General features: G+C 42.4%; 1 long non-coding RNA gene across 1 annotated transcript in view; it reads right to left on the bottom strand.

The window, feature by feature from the left end:
• Positions 1–1,104: 1,104 nt before the first annotated feature.
• The window catches only part of LOC138658282 (uncharacterized), a 66,674-nt gene continuing 44,180 nt past the window's right edge, over positions 1,105–23,598 (bottom strand). Inside the window, exon 4 of the long non-coding RNA XR_011317426.1 lies at positions 1,105–2,523. This is a non-coding gene — a long non-coding RNA (uncharacterized lncRNA). The remainder of the gene's footprint in view (positions 2,524–23,598) is intronic.

The following is a 23,598-nucleotide window of genomic DNA, read 5'->3' as shown; positions in this document are numbered from 1 at the left end:
GAAATATGAACAAATATGAAAAAGTGAAGTCTTATGTCGCCGTTTGCATTTTCAGAAAAAAAACCTCTTTAAAAATGTACACAATATTTTGGAGTATTTCCTCATGTTCAAAAATTGGTGCATTAATGGGAATCAAGGTAGGAGATCAAAGTGATCATGTCATGCCACATGTCAGCTGATCACTTATGTTGGCCGTAGATAACCTGTGGCCCTTTGGTCCATCTGTACCAAATGAGAAGCTTCCAATCTCTTTAGACGGTAAATTCTAGATTTCAATGGTACTCGGTTTGAAGTCTGATTACAATCTAGGGTGGAACCGCTCTATAGAACATTTTATATACATTTGCCAGTGAATTATTAATTTCGTCATTGAATAACTTCACGTTCTTTGCCAGCTGTCACTGAAATGAATGTAAAGCCGTTTGCTTAGAATATTGTCATTTCCATCAACAATTCTCAGAGTAGTGCCTAAGGGTACCGTCACACTATAACATTTCGATCGCTACGACGGTACGATTCGTGACGTTCCAGCGATATCATTACGATATCGCTGTGTCTGACACGCAGCAGCGATCAGGGATACTGCTGAGAATCGTACGTCGTAGCAGATCGTATGGAACTTTCTTTCATCGCTGGATCTCCCGCTGTCATCGCTAGACCGGTGTGTGTGACACCGATCTAGCGATCTATCGATGCGATCCAGCGATGCGTTTGCTTGTAACCAGGGTAAACATCAGGAAACTAAGCACAGGACCGCGCTTAGTTACCCGATGTTTACCCTGGTTACAAGCGTTAAACTAAAAAAAAACAAACAGCACATACTTACATTCTGGTGTCCGTCAGGTCCCTTGCCGTCTCTGCTTCCCGCACTGTGACTGCCGGCCGTAAAGTGAAAGCAGAGCACAGCGGCTGTGCTTTCACTTTCACTTTACGGCCGGCAGTCACAGTGCGGGAAGCAGACTGCAAGGGACCTGACGGACACCAGAATGTAAGTATGTGCTGTTTGTTTTTTTTTAGTTTAACGCTTGTAACCAGGGTAAACATCGGGTAACTAAGCGCGGTCCTGCGCTTAGTTACCCGATGTTTACCCTGGTTACCCAGGGACCTCGGCATCGTTGGTCGCTGGAGAGCTGTCTGTGTGACAGCTCCCCAGCGACCACACTACGATTTACCTACGATCACGGCCAGGTCATATCGCTGGTCGTGATCGTAGGTAAATCGTATAGTGTGACGGTACCTTAAGAGGTTTAACAAAAGTATCTCTGATCTATAGAATTAATCCAGTTAAATTGAGCTTCTAAAAGAAAAGATTTGGGTAGACTGTGGCCCACGTGCCACATCCAGCCCTTCAGATGCACTTTGTTTGTGGGAAAACCCCCTAAAGCCTGTGGCCAATAAACAGCTGCTGATAGACTGCAGCACTGGCATGTCTTTATTTGACACTAGATCACCAACTGACACTGGGCTCTGACCAGTGGAGTGGCACCAGTTGGGACGGTAAGGGTGCTTCTTTTGCAGCCCCTTTGGGACATTCATAAGGGATTGTAGTGGACAAGCACAATGTAGTGCAGCTTTCCACCTACTTTTTTGGCTCCTTTAGAGCCAGAATTGGCATCAAAGCAGTATTTCTTGGGAAACATAACTGGTACATTTCTTGGTCCATCATATGGTTTAATTTATCATATTGTTTCATTTCTTTGGCACCTTTATGATAGTACGGAAGAATATGCTTAGTATTTTAATACTACTCTCTGGGAGAAAACATGTTGGTGGCATGCTTGACATTAAGAACATTTACAGCTTTATATAAAAGGAGAAAACTATTCAAAAGGAATATGTTATCTACACAATAATTACAATATGTTTGGCTCTAGACTGAATTTTTACAAGTACACTTACAGCGGCAGTTTCATTCTGGTTTATAGGAGATGTAGACATTGTCCTTTTGAGTCCTCTATGAGCAAATGTAGCCTTTTCATGTGTACAACAAAGCAATATTCCCACTGCCTATCTACAAGGACTAAGTATTGCACTTTTATATGAATTATTCACTCTTAAAATTCCAGACCACCGGCTTGACTCTCAATTGGGTCTTGCAGTCTTTGTTAAATCTGTATGTCCACAATGGTTCAATACATGGTATGTACATCATTGGCTCATTAAGGCATCAGGCATATAGTGATGGTATTTTAGTGATTCCTTTATTGTAGAATATTTCTGCACTGTTCAACTTCCAGAAGAAACCACAATCCACGTTTCTCATAGATGTATTGCATGCCGGGATTGTGCCGCAGTAATGGCTACATCTGCTTGTACTTGTGATGTTTCTTTATGCTGTAGGGCCGTAGGAGAAGTCGTTCTGTTTTAGTCCGATGCTTTCAGCACTTTTCAACATTGGCTCTGTCCAACTTCTGCCATGGATGACCGAAATCCATGGAGATGCTTCTTTATGTACAGAATACCTTTTAATAAATAAAATATTGTCCTGTCTTACAATCACATCTTCTCGAAATGCTTTCCAACCTGAAAAGACATTTAGGATATTAAATAGTTTGCATTGTGAGTATATTCTCTAAGTTATGACACGTTCAGATGTTCAGTGCTTGGTCAGTATTTTACCTCAGTATTTGTAAGCCAAAACCCAAAGTGAAACAATCAGAGGAAAAGTATAATAGAAACACGTCACCACTTCTGCATTTATCACCCACTCCTGGTTTTAGCTTACAAATACTGATGTAAAATACTGACCATATACTGAACGTGGCCTCAATAAGATTATTTGTTTAATTGTTAATTGGTCTTACAGGAGATTTCCAATTTGATGTCTATTCAGCCCATAGGCTTGTATTAGCAAGATAAAAATGCAGATTTTAATATTTTTAGATAGTGTGACTCTATAAATTGAAAAATTTAGAATAATCACCATTTAAATGTTTGTTTTTTATAAATAATACTCGTGAAAATATGAAACTTTGTATGTTGTAAGAGAAATCTGCTTACCGTATATACTCGAGTATAAGCCGACCTGAGTATAAGCCGACCCCCCTAATTTTGCCACAAAAAAACTGGGAAAACTTATCGACTCGAGAATAAGCCTAGGGTAGAAAATGCAGCAGCTACCGGTAAATGTCAAAAATAAAAATAGATACCAATAAAAGTAAAATGAATTGAGACATCAGTAGGTTAAGTGTTTTTGAATATCCATATTGAATCAGGAGCCCCATATAATGCTCCATACAGTTCATGATGGGCCCCATAAGATGCGCCATACAAAATACACCCCATATAATGCTCCATATTAAAATATGCCCCATATAATGCTGCAAAGGTTAATAATGGCCCCATAAGTGCTCCATAGAAACATTTGCCCCATACAATGCTGCATAAAGGTTGAAGGCCCCATAAGATGCTCCACACATTATGCCCCATAAGATGATCCACACATTATTCTCCATAAGATGCTCCATACATTATTCCCCATATGATGCTCCATACATTATGGCCCCATACGATGCTCCATACATTGTGGCCCCTTTCGATGCTCCATACATTGTGGCCCCATAAGATGCTCCATACATTGTGGCCCCATAAGATGCTCCATACATTGTGGCCCCATACGATGCTCCATACATTGTGGCCCTATAAGATGCTCCACACATTTGCCCCATATGCTGTTGCTGCGATTAAAATAAAATAAAAATCACATGCTCCCCTCTCTTCGCTCAGGCCCCCGGCACTTGCGATAGTCACCTTCCTCGTTCCACGCGCCGCTCTGTCTTCCATCCTATGCATTGACTGTTCAGGCAGAGAGTGGCGCGCATACTAATCGCGTCATCGCACCCTCTGACCTGAACAGCAAGTGAAGAGGATGGAAGACAGAGCAGCGCGCAGCAGTGGAACGAGGAAGGTGACTATCGCGCAATGCTCTCCTCCCCAATAAACTCACCTGCTCCCGGCGCGGTCCCTGGTAGCGTCTCACTGTCAGATGGTCTCCGGGAGCCAGCGGCATCTTCCTGTGTTCAGTGGTCACGTACCGCTCATTACAGTAATGAATATGCGTCCATATTCATTACTTTAATGAGCGGTACCACGTGACCGCTGAATACAGGAAGAGCTGCCCGGAGACCATGGGACATGCAGGGACAGCGCCAGGAGCAGGAGAGTATGTCACTGCGCCGCTCCCCATCCCCCGCCGACCCCCCCGCTGACAATGACTCGAGTATAAGCCAAGAGTGTCACTTTCAGCCCAAAAAAGTGGGCTGAAAATCTCGGCTTATACTCGAGTATAAACGGTATTTTTCCTCATACTAATCAATCGGTCTCAAAATTCTCAATTTATGGGTAAAATGTGTCTACAGTCTACAGTGAAGATAGACTTTCCCATTACTGAGATAGGAGATGTGAGTTGGTGATCATAAAGTTCTGTGAAGAACTGTAACAGAATGTTTATCTCCTCCACCACCATAAAATTTTACAAGCACTGCCATCTCCTATCTCAGTAATGTGAGTTTGTCTTCACTGAATAGATTTTACCTGTGAAATGCAAATAAATGATCAATCCAGGAGGTGAAAGAAGCAGACTTCTCTAATAAGACATACGGTAAAATTACAAATGACTCACGTTATCCAATTTTTTGGGTGGTGCTATTTTTTTTAAATGTCTGTTTCCATCTTTTCTATCTTTTTTTTTTCTTCTTTTTTTTTTACAACACACTTTATTGTAGCATTTACTTTGGGAAAAAAATGAATATGATATATTTCCGTTGAATTTATGGCAAGCTTTCTTTATACATTTTTTTACATTCTCTCCAATCCAAATGGTTTGTAACATTAATAAAGGGTTCCTCCAAGGGTCCATTTATACCTACCAATTGGTGGCACTAATCGGACGCAGATCCGTAAACATTTACTTATCAGCAGACATTTAATAGGCCATTTAGACTGCAGTAAACCATGCACACTCAGATATGTGTAATAGTGCAGACGACCGTATTTTCGGTCCAATAAATCATTAGCTTGCACTCTGATCAATGTTAGTCTAAGGGGCTGTGCACAGGTCCGATTTAGTTTTTTGTTCTCGGATAGTCTCCTCGAAGAAAAGAAATCAGGGCTTGCACGATTTGCATCCTTAACCCCTTAGTGACGAAGCCAAATTTTTGAAATCTGACCAGTGCCACTTTGAATGATTATCCCTTTAATCCAGATAGTCATTCCACAGCAAAATATTAATAAATAACATTTCCCTCATGTCTTCTTTATATCAGCACCATTTGTAAAATATTATTTTATTTTGTAAGCATTTTAGGACGTTTACAAATGTAGCAGCAATTTTTCATTTTTTCAAGGAAATTTACAAAATTTATTTTTTTTATGGACTTATACATGTTTGAAGTGCCTTTAGGGGTCCCATATATTGGAAACCCCCCAAAAGTTATACCATTTTAAAAACAGCACTATTGACAACAGCATCTAAGGGGTTAAACAGATTTGGACGGTGCAAGCACTGATCGTGGCTGATGCAGCAAGATGTCAGCTATAGTGTACAGCTGACAGCTGCTGGATTGCCACCTGTATGGGGAGGCTATTCTCAAATATCTCAGGTCAGATAAAAGACATATTGGCTGTCATTAAGGGGATAAATTGGATCATGCTCGGCCATGTAAGTCAGTGGGTCCATCAGAAAAAAATCAGACCACATTCGAATGACATCTGGGTGTCCAATTTTCATGGACAGACAGAATGGAAAAGGATGGTGAATTGTTTTTATCTATCTTCACATCTTAGAAAATCGGACCGCACTATGATCACACATTGATCTGAGTGTTAGTAAGCATAATTGTACAGTTTTTCTTGGATGAGAAAAAATACGGTGGTGTGACCATAACTGCTATAGTTTACAAAGGACGATGCACCCAAAAGAAAAAGGATCTTTTGCACTAAAAACAAAAAAATTATTTCACTCGATAAAAGAGTGCTTTGCTCGTTCGTTGTGTGATCGTTTCAGTGTGTTTACACTGAAAGATTATCGACAATGAGTATTCTTTTCAGTAAAGATGCAGATTTAGATCTGTAATTTCGAAAATACAACAAAAAAATCCGCAATAACACATGCAACATTTTTACTCAAATTTACAATCTTCTGCATGTAGAAAAAAAAATACAAATTAGGAAAAACACTGCAGTACAAAGTGCAATGTGTATTTTGCATTTAATATTTTTCAGCAAACATTAAGTCAGTGTGGGTTTTCTTTTACAAATAAAAGTTAAAATGCAAGTAAAACTGTACAAAAATGTAAAAAAAAATCCTAATGTCAAGGCAATATATTGTTTTGGGGCTTTTATATACTCAATTTATCGTTGGTGACTTTGTTTTTGTTTTTTTTGTGTTGGGTCGTTTGTAATTATATTACAAATTATTTTACAGAATTATAAAGTACATGTGTTTAGTGTTTGGCTTTATAATTTTTTTTTATTATTATTACATTGGCTCCTAACTGTTCCTCTCTTTCATCCTTTCTTTGTCACATTCCTATAATTCTGTTCACGGCGTAGCTGATAATGCAGACAATAGGTTTTGGTCAAACAATGATTTCTTTCTGCGGGCTATTTTATTTAGCCTAATGGGGCGGTACGTTTACAGTGCAAGTTAAATACCCTTATATGCAACTGATACTCTGTTGCCCCTCTTCACTTCAATGGGGGCTGATGGCAAATATTTTTTGGTTGAAATCAGTGAAATTATCAGGTCACTCATTCATCATCTCTTTCAAGAGCTTCAATAGGATTGCGGAAGCCCTTGAGATAGTAATGTTTTAATAGGCGCAGTATCAGTCAATTAGTGGTCTTGATATTCAACAAACAGAGTGCTATCTTTTCAATCCATTGCAGTAATGTATCACTTGAACTGGTGCCCAGAGTGCTCTACTCACAAGATAATGTCATGGTGCTAATTCTGCTTCTGATCTACTGCTGGCAGGAAAGAGAGCAATGTTTTGTTAACTACATGATTGCTTTTATGACTAAATATACACATTAGGGAAAATGTGGCCAAATCTACCGATTTGGGCATGACTAATCCTGGCAGATGAGCTCCAGGAAATGAGCTCCATTATTGATAATGTCATCCAGTGTACATCTTGCCACATGTATGCAATCCTTGATCAGCCGGTCGAGGGTGCATACTTCTGTGTGAGATGTGAACACGTTGTGCATTTGGAAGCCCAGGTACTGGATCTAAATGTGCAGCTGGCAACACTGAGATCCAGAGACAATATGGAAAGGAGTCTTCTTCTCACTGAACAGACGCTCAATGGGATAGATGTGGGGGAGAATGGTAGTATGGAGCTGCAGGAAAAGTGAGGCATCTAGCTGGATGACAGAAGGCGGGGTAGACAGAAGAGTGCCAGGGAGGCTAGTCCTGATCTGGCATACCCCAATAAGTTTTCTAAGTTGGCAGATGAGGGGGGTGTCAGTGCAGGGGTAGCACTGCTGCAGCAAAACATGTCCTTTGTAAGCTGGAAGAGTGTCTGCTCCAGTAAGGGGGCAGATAGTGACCAGGGCACAAATAAAGAAATTGGTGGTGGCATGGTGGGTGGGGTTAGAGTTAGCGATGAGCGAATATACTCGTTACTCGAGATTTCTCGAGCATGCTTGGGGGTCCTCTGAGTATTTTTTTAGTGCTCGGAGATTTAGTTTTTCTTGCCACAGTTGAATGATTTACATCTGTTAGCCAGCATAAGTACATGTGGGGGTTGCCTGGTTGCTAGGGTATGCTTGAAAAACTAAATCTCTGAGGACAAAAAAATACTCGGAGGACCCCCGATCATGCTCGAGAAATCTCGAGTAACGAGTATATTCGCTCATCACTACTTAGAATAGTTAATAATATAAGAAAGAATAGAGGTACAGAGAGATACATAAAGTGCATGTATGGTAATGCCAGGAGCCTCACCAACAAAATGGAGGGCTTGGAATTAATTTGTTGGAACATAATTATGACATGGTGGGGATATCTGAAACATGGCTGGATGAGAGCCATGACTTGGTTGTCAATTTACAGGGCTATAGTCTGTTCAGAAATGACCGTATAAAGAGGGGGGTATTTATATGTAAAATCATCTTTAACTCCTTTCTGACATCGGGCGTAATAGTACGCCAATTTCGGATACCCTCCATTTAATGTCCACATCTTGGCATGTGCCCACAATAGCTGCCTGATCTACAATGGGGAACCGAAACCAGCAGTTCCAGCAAAGGTAATCAGTTTTTGACAACTATGAGAGACCATTACCTCTCACAACTGGTTCAGGACCCAACAAGGGGCACTGTTAGACCTAATATTAACCAACAGGCCAGACCGCATATCAAATATAAGGGTTGGGGGTCACTTGGGTAATAGTGATCACAAAATAATACGTTTTCATGTATCCTTTAATAAGATGTGTAATAGAAGGGTTACAAGGACACTAAACTTCAAGAAGGCAAATGTCCAACGGTTGAGAGATGATCTTAGGCCGGAGTCACACTAGAGCGTAATACAGACAAGTGCTATGCGATAAAAAAAATTGCATCGCACTCAGACCAATGTTAGTCTATGGGGCAGCTCCTATCATCCGTTGTTTTCTCGGCCGTATTATACATGTGAGAGAAATCGCAGCATGCTGCGATTTGCACTGTATTACGGCCGAGACTCGCTGATGAAAGTCTATGGGTGTAAGAAAAACTCACACAAAACATGGACCATCAGTGTGACTTGCGAGAAATACGCACCGGTGTCCTTTAGAAAAGCCGGCAATTCAGTGCTGTGTAATGTAACATCACATTGACGGCTTAAAATAGAATAGATAAAATAAATGTCTACACATAGTATAGGTAGATATATACGGTATATATATATATGTATATATATATATATATATATGTCATTGGCACACATATATCTCTATATTTATATTTCATAGATAGTTAGGTAGCAGAATAGCCAATAATTCAATTGTCGGGTTCTGTAAAATCATTGCAGAACCTGGCAGGATATGAGACATGGTTTACATACAGTAAACCATTGCATATCCTTTACATTTTTATATATCCCTCACTAATAATGTTAGTAGTGTGTGTGTGTGTGTGTGTGTGTGTGTAAAATTTTGGAGCTGTAGGTGTTAAATTAGTGGATAAATTCACAGAAAAAAATGGCATGGTCTCCCACGCAATTTTCTACACCAGAGAGAGAAAGCCAGTGACTGAGTGCAGATGTTAGTAGCCTAGAGAGGGACCATGGTTATTGGCCCTCCCCTGGCTTAAAAAAATCTGCCCCCAGCTACCGCAGAAGAAGGAACATCTGTAACTTGCGCCTATTCTGGAACTTGGCCTCTCTTTTACCATTGACCTGTAGCGGTGGCATATAGGGTAATAAGGGGTTAATGTCGCCTTGCTATTGTAAGGTGGCATTAAGCCTGGTTTATAATGGAGAGGTGTCAATAAGACACCTATCCATTATTAATCCAATAGTATGAAAGGGTTAAGAATACACACGCACATTAAGAATAAAGTCTTTTAATGAAATAATTAAACACACATGTTTAACATCTTTATTACACTCTCAATCAAAGCGAAGCCCTTGTTCTTCTGTAAAAAACAATCCAAAATAAAAAAGCAACAGTATTCCATACCTGTCCACTGTACAGTAAAGTCCCGCACTGCAATCCATCTCAAAGGATTAAATAGTTTACAACCCACAACAGTGCTAATGCTACCGGCCGGGCTGTAAACCACAATGGAATGAACCTGACCGGACATGAACTCATTAGTGTGGGAAAGTTTCTGAACATATTCCCACTCTGTCAAGTTCATTGTGTCAGGCGGGGCCAACTACCGCTGATGTCACTGAGCATGCGCAGACTCCCTGCCTGACCCGCGGTGAACTGACAGCATGGTAAAATGTTCAGAAACTTTGCCACGCTACAGAGTACATGTCTGATCAGGCGGAGAGGCTGCGCAGGCAGCTTTACATTCATTCCTCCGTGGTTTACAGCCCGGCCGGTAGCATTAACACCGGTCCAGGTTGTCAACTATTTAACCCCTTGAGATGGATTGCAGCATGAGACTTGACTGTACAGTGGACAGGTATGGGATATTGTTGCTTTTTTATTTTGCATTTTTTTTTTTACAGAAGAACGAGGGCTTCGATTGGATTGAGAAAGTAATACAGATGGTAAACCTGTGTTTCATTATTTCATTAAAAGACTTTATTCTTAATGTGTGTATGTATTTTTAACTCTTTCATACTCTTGGATTAATAATGGATAGGTGTCTTATTGACACCTCTACATTATTAACCATGCTTAATGTCACCTTACAATAGCAAGGTGACATTAACCCCTTATTACCCCACATGCCACCTCTACAGGACAATGGGAAGAGAAAGGCTTACAGATGCGCCTTTTCTGGGGTGGTTGGGGGACAGATGTTTTTAGCCAGGGGGGCCAATAACCATGGTCCCTCTCTAGGCTATTAATATCTGCCCTCAGTCACTGGCTTTCCCTCTCTGGCGGAGAAAATTGCGCGGGAGCCCACACCAGTTTTTTCCGTGAATTAATCCTTTAATTTAACACCTACAGCTCCAAAACTTTACATACACACACACTACTAACATTTTTAGTGAGGGACATATATAAATCTAACGGACATGTAATGGTTTACTGCATGTAAGCCATGTCTCAAATCCTGTCGGGTTCTGTAAAGATTTAGCAAAAGCCGACAAATGAATTACCGGCTATTCTGCTATCTAGCTCTATATGAAATATAAAAATATATATATATATATGTGTGCCACTGACTATATATATATATATATATATATATATATATGACTGTATATATGTTTTCACGAATATTTGAGCCCATGGATCCATTATATGTCCATTTTCCAAGCCGGCGAGAAAATCTCGCCATACGGATGTCACACGGATGCTTACATGCGAGAAAATCGCATCCTCGCACTGCATAGATGACATACAGATCACTGTTCAGGGAACATTTCTGCGATTCTCGTCCGTGTGACAAAAAGAAAGCATTTAGAGAATTAAAGCAAGTAGGTAGTGAGGAGGCATTACATGAATACAGAAATTTAAATAAATTCTGTAAAAAGCAAATCAAAGCAGCAAAGATTGAGACAGAGAGACTCATTGCCAGAGAGAGTAAAAATAATCCCAAAATATTCTTTAACTACGTAAATAGTAAGAAACTAAAAAATGATAGGGTTGGCCCCCTTAAAAATAGTCTGGGTGAAATGGTGGATGAGGAAAAAGCCAATATGCTAAATGACTTTTTTTCAACAGTATTTACACAAGAAAATCCCATGACAGACCACATGATCAGTGATAACAAAAATTCCCCATTACATGTCACCTGCTTAACCCAGCTAAAGTTGACAAATCCCCCGGCTCGGATGGGATACATCCCCGAGTACTGCAGGAATTAAGTACAGTCATTGGTAGACCATTATTTTTAATCTTTAAAGACTCCATAATAACTGGGTCTGTGTCACAGGACTGGCGTATAGCAAATGTGGTGCCAATATTCAAAAAGGAGACAAAAAATAAACTTGGAAATTATAGGCCAGTAAGCTTAAGCTCTACTGTTGGTAAAATCCTGGAGGGCATTCTAAGAGATGCTCTGCTGGAGTATCTGAAGAGGAATAACCTCATGACCCAATATCAAAATGGGTTTACTAGGGACCGTTCCTGTCAAACTAATCTGATAAGCTTCTAGGAAGAGGTAAATTCCGGACTGGACCAAGGACTCTCAGTGGACGTAGTGTATATGGACTTTTCAAAAGCTTTTTACACGGTGCCACACAAAAGGTTGATACATAAAATGAGAACAATTGGGGATAGGGGAAAATATGTGTAAGTGGGTTGAGAGCTGGCTCAGGGATAGGAAACAAAGGGTGGTTATTAGTGATGAGCGAATATACTCGTTACTCGAGATTTCCCGAACGCGCTCGGGTGACCTCCGAGTATTTTTTAGTGCTTGGAGATTTAGTTTTCCTCACCTCAGCTGAATGATTTACATCTCTTAGCCAGCTTGATTACATGTGGGGATTCCCTAGCAACCAGGCAACCCCCACATGTACTTATGCTGGCTAACAGATGTAAATCATTCAGCTGCGGCGCTGAAAACTAAATCTCCGAGCACTAAAAGTACCTAGAGGTCACCCGAGCGTGCTCGGGAAATCTCGAGTAACGAGTACATTCGCTCATCACTAATGGTTATTAATGGAGCATACTCAGACTGGATCACAGTTAACAATGGGATACCACAGTTTTGGGCCCGCATCTTTTTAACATATTTATTAATGACCTTGTAGGGGGCATACAGAGTAGAATTTCAATATTTGCAGATGACACTAAACTCTGCAGGGTAATCAATACAGAAGGGGACAATTTTATATTACAGGATGATTTATGTAAACTAGAAGCTTGGGCTGATAAATGGCATATGAGCTTTAACCCCTTAAGCCCCGAGGGTGGTTTGCACATTAATGACCGGGCCAATTTTAACAATTCTGACCACTGTCCCTTTATGAGGTTATAACTCTAGAACGCTTCAACGGATCCCGGTGATTCTGACAAAGTTTTCTTGAGACATATTGTACTTTATGATAGTGGTAACATTTCTTTGATATTACCTGCGTTTATTTGCGAAAAAAAGGAACTTTGGCGAAAATTTTGAAAATTTTGCAATTTTCCAACTTTGAATTTTTATGCCCTTAAATCACAGAGATATGTCACACAAAATACTTAATAAGTAACATTTCCCACATTTCTACTTTACATCAGCACAATTTTGGAAACAACTTTTTTTTGTTATTTGTTAGGAAGTTATAATGGTTAAAATTTGACCAGCAATTTCTCATTTTTACAACATCATTTTTTTTTAGGGACCACATCACATTTGAAGTCATTTTGAGGGGTCTATATGATAGAAAATAACCAAGTGTGACACCATTCTAAAAACTGCACCCCTCAAGGTGCTCAAAACCACATTCAAGAAGTTTATTAACCCTTCTGGTGCTTCACAGGAATTTTTGGAATGTTTAAAAAAAAGAACATTAAAATTTTTTTCACAATAAATGTAATTCAGCTCCAATTTGTTTTATTTTACAAAGGGTAACAGGAGAAAATGGACACCAAAAGTTGTTGTACAATTTGTCCTGAGTACCCCGATACCCAATATGTGGGGGTAAACCACTGTTTGGGCGCATGGCAGAGCTCGGAAGGGAAGGAGCGCCATTTGACTTTTCAATGCAAAATTGGCTGGAATTGAGATGGGACGCCATGTTGCTTTTGGAGAGCCACTAATGTGCCTAAACATTGAAAGCCCCCACAAGTGACACGATTTTGGAAAGTAGACCCTTAAGGAACTTATCTAGATGTGTGGCGAGCACTGTGAAGTATAATGTAGAGCCGTAAAAATAAAAAATAATATTTTTTCACAAAAATTATCTTTTCGCCCCCAATTTTTTATTTTCCCAAGGTTACCAGAAGAAATTGTACCCCAAATGTTGTTGTGCAATTTCTCCTGAGTACGCTGATACCCCATATGTGGGGTTAAACCACTGTTTGGGTGAATGGCAGAGCACGGAAGGGAAGGAGCGCCGTTTGACTTTTCAATGCAAAATTGGCTGGAATTGAAATGGGGCGCCATGTTGCGTTGGGGAGCCCCTGATGTGCCTAAACATTGAAACCCCCACAAGTGACACCATTTTGCAAAGTAGACCCCCTAAGGATATTATCTAGATGTGTTATGAGAGCTTTGAACCCCCAAGTGTTTCACAACAGTTTATGACGCAGAGCCGTGAAAATAAAAATTCTTTTTTTTCCACAAAAACTATTTTTTAGCCCCCAGTTTTGTATTTTCCCAAGGGTAACAGGAGAAATTGAACCAGAAACGTTGTTGTGCAATTTGTCCTGAGTATGCTGATACCCCATATGTGGGGGGTAACCACCGTTTGGGCGCATGGCAGAGCTCGGAAGGGAAGGAGCGCCATTTGGAATGCAGACTTAGATGGAATAGTCTGCAGGCGTCATATTGCGTTTGCAGAGCCCCTAATGTACCTAAACAGTCGAAACCCCCACAAGTGACCCCATATTGGAAAATAGACCCCCCAATGAACTTATCTAGATGTGTTGTGAGAACTTTGAACCCCCCAAGTATTTCACTACAGTTTATAACGCAGACCCGTGAAAATAAAAAATAATTTTTTCCTACAAATATGTTTTTTTTAGCCCCCCCAATTTTTATTTTTCCAAAGGTAACAAGAGAGATTGGACCCCCAAATTTGTTGTCCAATTTGTCCTGAGAACGCTGATACCCCATATGTGGGGAGAACCACTGTTTGGGCGCATGGCAGAGCTCGGAAGGGAAGAAGTTTATTAACCCTTCTGGTGCTTCACAGGAATTTTTGGAATGTTTAAAAAAAATGAACATTTAATTTTTTTTCACAATAAATGTACTTCAGCTCCAATTTGTTTTATTTTACAAAGGGTAACAGGAGAAAATGGACACCAAAAGTTGTTGTGCAATTTGTCCTGAGTATGCTGATACCCCATACGTGGGGGGTAACCACTGTTTGGGCGCATTTGGAATGTAGACTTAGATGGATTGGTCTGCAGGCGTCACGTTGCATTTGCAGAGCCCCTGATGTACCTAAGCAGTAGAAACCGTCCACAAGTGACCCCATATTGGAACCTAGACCCCCCAAGGAACTTATCTAGATGTGTTGTGAGAACTTTGAACCCCCAAGTATTTCACTACAGTTTATAACGCAGAGCCGTGAAAATAAAAAATAATTTTTTCCTACAAAAATGTTTTTTTTAGCCTCCCAAATTTTTATTTTCCCAAGGGTAACAAGAGAAATTGGACCCCAAAAGTTGTTGTCCAATTTTTCCTGAGTACGCTGATACCCCATATGTTGGGATAAACCCCTGTGTGGGCGCACAGCAGAACTCAGAAGGGAAGGAGCAGTGTTTTACTTTTTCAACGCAGAATTGGCTGGATTTGAGATCGGATGCCATGTCGCGTTTGGAGAGCCCCTGATGTGCCTAAACAATGGAAACCCCCAATTCTAACTGAAACCCTAACCCAAACACACCCCTAATCCCAACTACACCCCTAACCCCAACCCTAACCACACCCCTAACTCCAACACACCCCTAACCTTAATCCCAACCATAACCCTTACCACACCCCTAACCCTGACACACCCCTATCCCTAATTCCAACTGTAAATGTAATCCTAACCATAACCCTAATGGGAAAATGGAAATAAATACATTTTTAAATTTTTTTTATTTTTCCCTAAGTAAGGGGGTGATGAAGGGGGGTTTGATTTACTTTTATAGTGGGTTTTTTAGCGGATTTTTATGATTGGCAGCTGTCACACACAAAAAGACGCATTTTATTGCAAAAAATATTTTTTGCATTACCACATTTTGAGAGCTATAATTTTTCCATATTTTGGTCCACAGAGTCATGTGAGGTTTTATCTTTTGCGGGATGAGTTGACGTTTTTAGAGGTAACATTTTCGGGCACGTGACATTTTTTGATCGCTTTTAATTCCGATTTTTGTGAGGCAGTATGACCAAAAACCAGCTATTCATGAATTTCTTTTTTGGGGGGGTGTTTATACCGTTCCTCGTTTGGTAAAATGGATAAAGCAGTTTTATTCTTCGGGTCAGTACGACTACAGCAATATCTCATTTAGATTATTTTTTTATGTTTTGGCGCTTTTATACGATATATTTCTATTTTATAGAAAAAATAATTATTTTTGCATCGCTTTATTCTGAGGACTATAACTTTTTTATTTTTTCACTGATGATGCTGTATGGTGGCTCGTTTTTTGCAGGACAAGATGACATTTTAAGTGGTATCATGGATATTTATATCTGTCTTTTTGATCGCGTGCTATTCCACTTTTTGTTTGGCGGTATGATAATAAAGGGTTGTTTTTTGCCTCATTTTTTTTTTTTTTACAGTGTTCACTGAATAGCTTAACTAGTGGGACAGTTTTATAGGTCGGGTCATTACGGACGCGGCGATACTAAATATGTGTACTTTTATTGTTTTTTTATTATTTAGATAATGCAATGTATTTATTGTAACTATATATATATATATATATATATATATATATATATATATTTTTTTTTTTTTTTAATTTATTTAGGAATTATTTGTTTTTTACACATGTAAAAAATTTTCTTAACTTTTTTACTTTGCCCCAGGGGGGGGGCATCACATTATATTGACAGATCACTGATCTGACACTTTGCTGTGCACTGTGTCAGATCAGTGATCACACAGGCACAGCAGGGAGGCTTCCCAGCGCCTGCTCTGAGCAGGCGCTGGTAAGCCACCTCCCTCCAGAACCCAGATGCAGCCCCGCGGCCATTCTGGATCCGGGCCTGCAGGGAGGAGGAGGTAAGAGACCCTCGGAGCGATGCTCCGAGGGTCTCAGGGAAGCACAATGCTCCCTGCGCGATGCTTCCCTATACCGCCGGAACACTGCGATCATGTTTGATCGCAGTGTGCCGGGGGTTAATGTGCCGGGGGCGGTCCGTGACCGCTCCTGGCACATAGTGCCGGATGTCAGCTGCGATAGTCAGTTCACACCCGGTCGCGATCGGCCGCGCTCCCCCCATGAGCGTGGCTGATCGCACTGGACGTACTATCCCGTCATTGGGAATTAAGTCCCTGTTCACCTTGATGGGATAGTATGTCCAATGGGATTAAGGGGTTAATGGGAATAAATGTAAGGCACTTGGGCAGAAGAAATAAGATGTATAATTATGTGCTTAATTGTAAAACACTGGGCAAAATTGTCACTGAAAAAGACCTCGATGTATGGGTGGACGACAAACTCACATTTAGTGGCCAGTGTCAGGCAGCTGCTGTTAAGGCAAATAAAATAATGTGATGCATTAAAAGAGGCATAGATGCTCATGAGGAGAGCATAATTTTACCTCTATACAAGTCACTAGTTCGACCACACTCAGAATACTGTGTACAGTTCTGGTCTCCGGTGTATAAGAAAGACATAACTGAACTAGCGCCGATGCAGAGAAGAGCGACCAAGGTTATAAAAGTACTGGGGGTATGCAATACCAAGATAGGTTATTACCAGTAGCGTAGCTACCAGGGGGAAGAGGGGCCATCTGTTATGAACAGGTAATTCAGAACCACAATGGACCTTGAAGTTCAGAGCACACAAAATGACCTGACATTTACCAAAAACATATGACGAGCTCTGAGACGTGGAAACTCTGCTGACCGCAATCCCTAATCCTATCACACCACACTAGAGGTAGCCGTGGATTGCGCCTAACGCTCCCTATGCAACTCGGCACAGCCTGAGAAACTAACTAGCCCTGAAGATAGAAAAATAAGCCTACCTTGCCTCAGAGAAATTCCCCAAAGGAAAAGGCAGCCCCCCACATATAATGACTGTGAGTAAAGATGAAATACAAACACAGAGATGAAATAGATTTAGCAAAGTGAGGCCCGACTTACTGAATAGACCGAGGATAGGAAAGATAGCTTTGCGGTCAACACAAAAACCTACAAACAACCACGCAGAGGGGCAAAAAGACCCTCCGCACCGACTAACGGTACGGAGGTGCTCCCTCTGCGTCTCAGAGCTTCCAGCAAGCAAGAAAAACCAATATAGCAAGCTGGACAGAAAATATAGCAAACAAAAATAACATAAGCAGAACTTAGCTATGCAGGATAGACAGGCCACAGGAACGATCCAGGAGGAAGCAAGACCAATACTAGAACATTGACTGGAGGCCAGGATCAAAGCACCAGGTGGAGTTAAATAGAGCAGCACCTAACGACTTAACCTCATCACCTGAGGAAGGAAACTCAGAAGCCGCAGTACCACTCTCATCCACCAAAGGAAGCTCATAGACAGAACCAGCCGCAGTACCACTCACGACCACAGGAGGGAGCTTGGCCACAGAATTCACAACAGTACCCCCCCCTTGAGGAGGGGTCACCGAACCCTCACCAGAGCCCCCAGGCCGACCAGGATGAGCCACATGAAAGGCACGAACCAGATCGGCAGCATGGACATCAGAGGCAAAGACCCAGGAATTATCTTCCTGACCATAACCCTTCCACTTAACCAATACTGGAGTTTCCGTCTCGAAACACGAGAATCCAAAATCTTCTCCACAATATACTCCAATTCCCCTTCAACCAAAACCGGAGCAGGAGGATCAATAGATGGAACCACAGGTGCCACGTATCTCCGCAACAATGACCTATGGAACACGTTATGGATGGAAAAAGAAGCTGGAAGAGTCAAACGAAAAGACACAGGATTAAGAACCTCAGAAATCCTATATGGACCAATGAAACGAGGCTTAAATTTAGGAGAGGAAACCTTCATAGGAATATAACGAGATGACAACCAAATCCCCAACACGAAGTCGGGGACCCACACAGCGCCTGCGGTTAGCGAAACGTTGAGCCTTCTCCTGGGACAAAGTCAGATTGTCCACTACATGAGTCCAAATCTGCTGCAACCTATCCACCACAGTATCCACACCAGGACAGTCCGAAGACTCAACCTCCCCTGAAGAGAAACGAGGGTGGAACTCAGAATTGCAGAAAAACGGCGAAACCAAAGTAGCCGAGCTGGCCCGATTATTAAGGGCGAACTCAGCCAAAGGCAAAAAGGACACCCAATCATCCTGATCAGCAGAAACAAAACATCTCAGATATGTTTCCAAGGTCTGATTGGTTCGTTCACTCTGGCCATTTGTCTGAGGATGGAAAGCCGAGAAAAAAGACAAATCAATGCCCATCCTAGCACAAAAGGCTCGCCAAAACCCCGAAACAAACTGGGAACCTCTGTCAGAAACGATGTTCTCTGGAATGCCATGTAAACGAAACACATGCTGGAAAAACAACGGCACCAAATCAGAGGAGGAAGGCAATTTAGACAAGGGCACCAAATGGACCATCTTAGAAAAGCGATCACAAACTACCCAAATGACCGACATTCTTTGAGAGACGGGGAGATCCGAAATAAAATCCATAGAGATATGTGTCCAAGGCCTCTTCGGGACCGGCAAGGGCAAAAGCAACCCACTGGCACGAGAACAGCAGGGCTTAGCCCGAGCACAAATCCCACAGGACTGCACAAAAGAACGCACATCCCACGACAGAGACGGCCACCAAAAGGATCTAGCCACCAAATCTCTGGTACCAAAGATTCCAGGATGACCAGCCAACACCGAACAATGAACCTCAGAGATAACTTTATTCGTCCACCTATCAGGAACAAACAGTTTCTCCGCTGGGCAACGGTCAGGTCTATTAGCCTGAAATTTTTGCAGCACCCGCCGCAAATCAGGGGAGATGGCAGACAAAATTACCCCCTCTTTGAGAATACCCGCCGGCTCAGACAAACCTGGAGAATCGGGCACAAAACTCCTAGACAGGGCATCCGCCTTCAAATTTTTAGAGCCCGGGAGGTACGAAACCACAAAGTCAAAACGGGAGAAAAACAGCGACCAACGAGCCTGTCTAGGATTCAACCGTTTGGCAGACTCGAGATAAGTCAAGTTTTTGTGATCAGTCAAGACCACCACGCGATGCTTAGCTCCTTCAAGCCAATGACGCCACTCCTCGAATGCCCACTTCATGGCTAGCAACTCTCGATTGCCAACATCATAATTTCGCTCAGCAGGCGAAAATTTCCTGGAAAAGAAGGCGCATGGTTTCATCACCGAGCAATCAGAACTTCTCTGCGACAAAACAGCCCCTGCTCCAATTTCGAAAGCATCAACCTCGACCTGGAACGGAAGCGAAACATCTGGTTGGCACAACACAGGGGCAGAAGAAAAACGACGCTTCAACTCCTGAAAAGCTTCCACAGCAGCAGAAGACCAATTGACCACATCAGCACCCTTCTTGGTTAAATCAGTCAACGGTTTAGCAATGATAGAAAAATTAGCGATGAAGCGACGATAAAAATTAGCAAAGCCCAGGAACTTCTGCAGACTCTTCAGAGATGTTGGCTGAGTCCAATCATAAATAGCCTGAACTTTAACAGGGTCCATCTCGATAGTAGAAGGAGAAAAAATGAACCCCAAAAATGAAATCTTCTGAACACCAAAGAGACACTTTGACCCCTTCACAAACAAAGAATTAGCACGCAGGACCTGGAACACCTTTCTGACCTGCTTCACATGAGACTCCCAATCATCCGAGAAGACCAAAATATCATCCAAGTATACAATCAGGAATTTATCCAGGTACTCTCGGAAGATGTCATGCATAAAGGACTGAAACACTGATGGAGCATTAGAAAGTCCGAATGGCATAACCAGGTACTCAAAATGGCCTTCGGGCGTATTAAATGCTGTTTTCCATTCATCGCCCCGTTTAATACGCACAAGATTATACGCACCACGAAGATCTATCTTGGTGAACCAACTAGCCCCCTTAATCCGAGCAAACAAATCAGACAGCAGCGGCAAGGGGTACTGAAATTTGACCGTAATTTTATTTAGAAGGCGGTAATCAATACAAGGTCTCAGCGAACCATCCTTCTTGGCCACAAAAAAGAACCCCGCTCCCAATGGCGATGATGACGGGCGAATATGATCCTTCTCCAAAGACTCCTTCACGTAACTCCGCATAGCGGCGTGCTCAGGTACAGATAAATTAAACAGTCGACCCTTAGGAAACTTACTACCAGGAATCAAATCGATAGCACAATCACAATCCCTATGCGGAGGTAGGGCATTGGACTTGGGCTCATCGAATACATCCCGGTAATCAGACAAGAACTCTGGGACCTCAGAAGGGGTGGATGATGAGATAGACAGAAATGGAACATCACCATGTACCCCCTGACAACCCCAGCTGGACACAGACATTGATTTCCAATCTAATACTGGGTTATGGACTTGTAGCCATGGCAACCCCAACACGACCACATCATGCAGATTATGCAACACCAGAAAGAGAATATCCTCCTGGTGCGCAGGAGCCATGCACATGGTCAGCTGGGTCCAATACTGAGGCTTATTCTTGGCCAAAGGCGTAGCATCAATTCCTCTCAATGGAATAGGACACTGCAAGGGCTCCAAGACAAACCCACAGCGCCTAGCAAAGTCCAAGTCCAACAAATTCAGGGCAGCGCCTGAATCCACAAATGCCATGACAGAATAGGAAGACAAAGAGCAGATCAAAGTAACGGACAAAAGAAATTTCGACTGTACCGTACCAATGGTGGCAGACCTAGCGAACCGCTTAGTGCACTTAGGACAATCGGAAATAGCATGAGTGGAATCACCACAGTAGAAACACAGCCCATTCTGACGTCTGTGTTCTTGCCTTTCAGCTCTGGTTAAAGTCCTATCGCACTGCATAGGCTCAGGTTTATGCTCAGATAATACCGCCAAATGGTGCACAGATTTACGTTCGCGCAAGCGTCGACCGATCTGAATGGCCAAAGACATAGACTCATTCAGACCAGCAGGCATAGGAAATCCCACCATGACATCCTTAAGGGCTTCAGAGAGACCCTTTCTGAAAATAGCTGCCAGCGCACATTCATTCCATTGAGTGAGCATGGACCACTTTCTAAACTTCTGACAATAAATCTCTATCTCATCCTGACCCTGACACAGAGCCAGCAAATTTTTCTCTGCCTGATCCACTGAATTAGGTTCATCGTACAGCAATCCGAGCGCCAGAAAAAACGCATCAATATCACATAATGTAGGATCTCCTGGCGCAAGGGAAAATGCCCAGTCTTGAGGGTCGCCACGTAATAAAGAAATAATGATTTTAACTTGTTGAACTGGGTCACCAGAGGAGCGGGGTTTCAAAGCCAGAAATAGTTTACAATTATTTTTAAAATTCAAAAACTTAGCTCTATCTCCAGAAAATAACTCAGGAATAGGAATTTTAGGTTCTAACATTGGATTCTGAACCACTAAATCTTGAATGTTCTGTACTCTTATAGTGAGATTATCCATCAAAGAGGACAGACCCTGAATGTCCATGTCCACACCTGTGTTCTGAACTACCCTGATGTAAAGGGGAAAAGAAAGACAGAACACAGTGCAAAGAAAAAAAAATGGTCTCAGAACTTCTCTTTTCCCTCTATTGAGAAGCATTAGTACTTTGGGCCTCCAGTACTGTTATGAACAGGTAATTCAGAACCACAATGGACCTTGAAGTTCAGAGCACACAAAGTGACCTGACATTTACCAAAAACATATGACGAGCTCTGAGACGTGGAAACTCTGCTGACCGCAATCCCTAATCCTATCACACCACACTAGAGGTAGCCGTGGATTGCGCCTAACGCTCCCTATGCAACTCGGCACAGCCTGAGAAACTAACTAGCCCTGAAGATAGAAAAATAAGCCTACCTTGCCTCAGAGAAATTCCCCAAAGGAAAAGGCAGCCCCCCACATATAATGACTGTGAGTAAAGATGAAATACAAACACAGAGATGAAATAGATTTAGCAAAGTGAGGCCCGACTTACTGAATAGACCGAGGATAGGAAAGATAGCTTTGCGGTCAACACAAAAACCTACAAACAACCACGCAGAGGGGCAAAAAGACCCTCCGCACCGACTAACGGTACGGAGGTGCTCCCTCTGCGTCTCAGAGCTTCCAGCAAGCAAGAAAAACCAATATAGCAAGCTGGACAGAAAATATAGCAAACAAAAATAACATAAGCAGAACTTAGCTATGCAGGATAGACAGGCCACAGGAACGATCACAGGAGGAAGCAAGACCAATACTAGAACATTGACTGGAGGCCAGGATCAAAGCACCAGGTGGAGTTAAATAGAGCAGCACCTAACGACTTAACCTCATCACCTGAGGAAGGAAACTCAGAAGCTGCAGTACCACTCTCATCCACCAAAGGAAGCTCATAGACAGAACCAGCCGCAGTACCACTCACGACCACAGGAGGGAGCTTGGCCACAGAATTCACAACAGCCATCGCCCTGGGCCCCGCGCTCTGAGGGGGCTCACCGGGAGCTATGCTACTGTAACTGCATCGGCGCGCTTCCCTGCTCTGCTGCTATGGGGCCCCTGAGCAGGCGGGGGGGGGGGGGGGGCTTTGCGGTGCCAGCAGTGGGCCCCCCGCCTGTCATCGCATGGTGAGCTGTATCCGCATCTAGCAGATACAGCTCACCGCAGTGATGAGGGAAAGAGCACTGCGCTCCTTCCCCCATCATCCCCCACACCGTCTGACAGCGGGCATGATGACATCACCACCCAGCGCCCGCTGTCAGATGAGAGGGAGCAGGAGCAGGAAGCACCGCTGGAACAAGGAGTTAGAGAGGTGAGTATTTATTTACTGTGTTTTTATGGGGGCTGCCTTATTCTACAGTAACTGCCTATAGGGGAGGGAGTGCTGCCTTATTCTACAGGATCTGCCTATGGGGGGAGTGCTGCCTTATATACAGGATCAGTCTATAGGGGAGGGAGTGCTGCCTTATATACATGATCTGCCTATAGGGGAGGGAGTGCTGCCTTATATACAGG

The sequence above is a fragment of the Ranitomeya imitator genome, chromosome 1 (assembly GCF_032444005.1).
Source record: "Ranitomeya imitator isolate aRanImi1 chromosome 1, aRanImi1.pri, whole genome shotgun sequence".
Lineage (NCBI taxonomy): Eukaryota > Metazoa > Chordata > Amphibia > Anura > Dendrobatidae > Ranitomeya > Ranitomeya imitator.
Note: the sequence above shows the minus strand (reverse complement) of the source record. Positions and strands in the feature narration are given on the sequence as shown.